The 2,799-nt window shown below is 34.6% G+C and overlaps 1 non-coding gene across 1 annotated transcript; it reads left to right on the top strand.

Moving 5' to 3' along the window:
• Positions 1–1,052: 1,052 nt before the first annotated feature.
• On the top strand, positions 1,053–1,159 carry LOC119799649. Its single transcript, XR_005282925.1, has one exon. It is a non-coding gene; the product is annotated as a U6 spliceosomal RNA (small nuclear RNA).
• Positions 1,160–2,799: the final 1,640 nt, after the last annotated feature.

Here is a 2,799-nt window from a genome sequence, read left to right as displayed (position 1 = left end):
AATCTGATCAAAGATCCTGATGTAAATTCATACATCTGTAAACATCTGATTTTTGACAAAGAAACCAAAATTATACAATGAAAAATTCTTGATTTATTGTACTTATCATATTTAAATTGATATCAGACAAACAATTTAAATAGACCTGCAACCCCTATGGAAATAGAAGCATCAGTAAAAGTCTCCAAATCAACAAATGTACGGGGGCAAATATTTTCTGAAGAGAATTATTCCAGACAAAAGAAGAGTTAATACCAATAATCCTCAGATTATAGAAAACAATGAAAACAAAAGGAACATTTTCAAATTTGTTCTATAAGGCCAAATCACCCTGATTTCCAAACTATAAAAGGTATCAACAAAAAAAGAGAATTTATGTGGAATACATAATACATTACAAATATGTATTGTACTTTTTAACTATATAAAAATGTGTTCTTGTTTTACCTCAATTTCCTAAGGAACCTGCCTTGTCAAATAGAAAGATAAACAGCCAATAGAGAGGAAGGAGGTATAGGTGATACTTCTCAACAGGGAGAGTAAGTAGAAAGAACAATTTATGCTCAAGGGGAGAATAAGAAAGAAAAAAGATATTGTCAAAATTGGGAGCATGGGGGCCTTGAGAAAGGGTTGAAGGGGAGAGGAGAAGCAGGGAGGGGAATAGAGAAAAATCTAGAGCTCAACAAAAATCAATAAAATAAAAAAATAAAAAACTAAACAAACAAACCAAATAAAAGAGCTATGCATAGAAAAATCAATGAAACACTGGGTATCCTCCAAATTAACTGATTTATTTAAAAATCTAATAATGCCAAATCTTAGCCTGAAGTGGAGTGTGACTCACTTATTTTCATGGTGTTAATGTAAAATATTTCAAAAATATTTTTTAAGAGATTGACATTATGCAGTAAAATCAAAGTCAAGAGTCTGGTCTAGTCAATGAAATAAGGCCACATGATCAGTGAAAATAAGGTTTAGTGACATGCTACCATATGAATGAACATTAAAGTGAATTACAAGAAATGAAACCCAGTACAAAAGAATACAGTGTTGTGCTCGCTTCGGCAGCACATATACTAAAATTGGAATGATACAGAGAAGATTAGCATGTCCCCTGCACAAGAGTGACACACAAATTCCTGAAGCATTTAAAAAATAGAATACAGTGCTTAAGCCTTATTCAGTGGTTATCAATATCATGCATGCTCAAGGGCCTTGATTCAATGAAGAACACACCGAATGAAAAAAATCAAAAAAATAAAGAGAAAAGAAAGAAAACAGATGCCAGGGGATGCCAGGGGTCAGCCTGTCAGACACAGAGGAAACCAGAAAGTAGGCCAAACAGAATGAAAGAAAGGTAAAAAGCCCGGAAGCAAAATTTAGATGATTAGCAACATTTTAAATTAAGCTAAAAAAAAAAGCTAGTGGAACAAGCCTAAATTAAGGTTGAGAATTCATAGTTAATAATAAGTCTCTGTGTCTTTATTTGGAAGGTGGTGAGTGGCCCAAAGAAAATTCCAACTACATAGATGTAGTGGCGGTCGGAGGAATTTGGAAATTGGAAATAACTGAAAATAGTCCTTTTAGAATAAATCAGTTTTAATAAAAGGAGAATAAGGGAACTTACAGAGCCAAGGGTCCAGTGAAGCAGAGGGTGACAAGGGGAAAAAACAGGGAGGTCCCTCCCGGACCCGGTTCTTTTTAAAGGTATCCATCTCCCCTGGGGCAGCCATGCCCCTGAATGCAGGGATTGGGTCAACTGCCCCAACATCTCCTCCTTTTGTCTAAATAAGGCAGATTCAGAAACCAAATACAACTATATACAATGGGAATAGATCACATAAAATTATAAGAAGTAAACAATATTAGGCAAGGAACATATAACAAAAAATTTACTAATCATTCTACTTTAGGAAGTCTAAAAAATGTAGAAGGTAGCTACAATTATCTAATCTTCAACCCCATCAAAGATCTGAGAAGGGAAGTAATATTACTAAAGCAACCAGGAAGCACAAACGAGAAACTTCCAAAATGTGCAACAGAAGACAGAGACAATTGACTACCTGGGCAACCACACGAAATCTTGTTAGCAATGTTGAGGCAACCAACTTTGGCTGAGGCTTGATATAACCTGACATACCATTATACAACGGCAAGGAACCTTTAGTAGAACTATCCTATCCTGTCTGGGCAAGATAAGACAATTCTGTTTTATCCACTTATGGATATTTTGTAGCTTAGTCAGTAGTGGAGTTATGGGCTTTTCTTTGCCCAAAGGCCAGTTCTGCCAAGAAGAAGACAAACTCCCAGTGGAGTGTCTTTGGTGCTCAACGTTCTCTCGGGAGTAGAGCATTGTTGCCAGGAGTGATTGTGTCTCATAATTACAAAACTCTAGGTTAGATTAAAGGCCATGTTCTACAGCTCTTCAAAGAGGTTGAAGATTATGCTATCTATACTAAATACAACTTCTATGTGTCTAAAAAACCTGATTATCCTAAATATAAATATGACAAACATATAATTCTCAACACTTATCTAACTGTATGACTAATAGAATAGACAACTGTGCAATAAATGAAGACAATGATTTCCAAATGTAAACAGGGTCATTACATAAATAATATCCAAGGTAGAAATGTACATTGCAATATAGTAAACAATGTCATTACATAAATAATATCAGAGGTAGGAGGTAGAGATGTACATTGCAATATGGTATACAATGTCAATATAACAATTGTTTCAAACAGAGGTAGTATCATACTCATACAATGTTCAATATATCAATATACAAGAATC

Source organism: Arvicola amphibius, chromosome 12 (genome assembly GCF_903992535.2).
Source record: "Arvicola amphibius chromosome 12, mArvAmp1.2, whole genome shotgun sequence".
In the NCBI taxonomy this organism is placed as follows: Eukaryota; Metazoa; Chordata; class Mammalia; order Rodentia; family Cricetidae; genus Arvicola; species Arvicola amphibius.
This window is presented reverse-complemented; position numbering and strand designations above follow the sequence as displayed.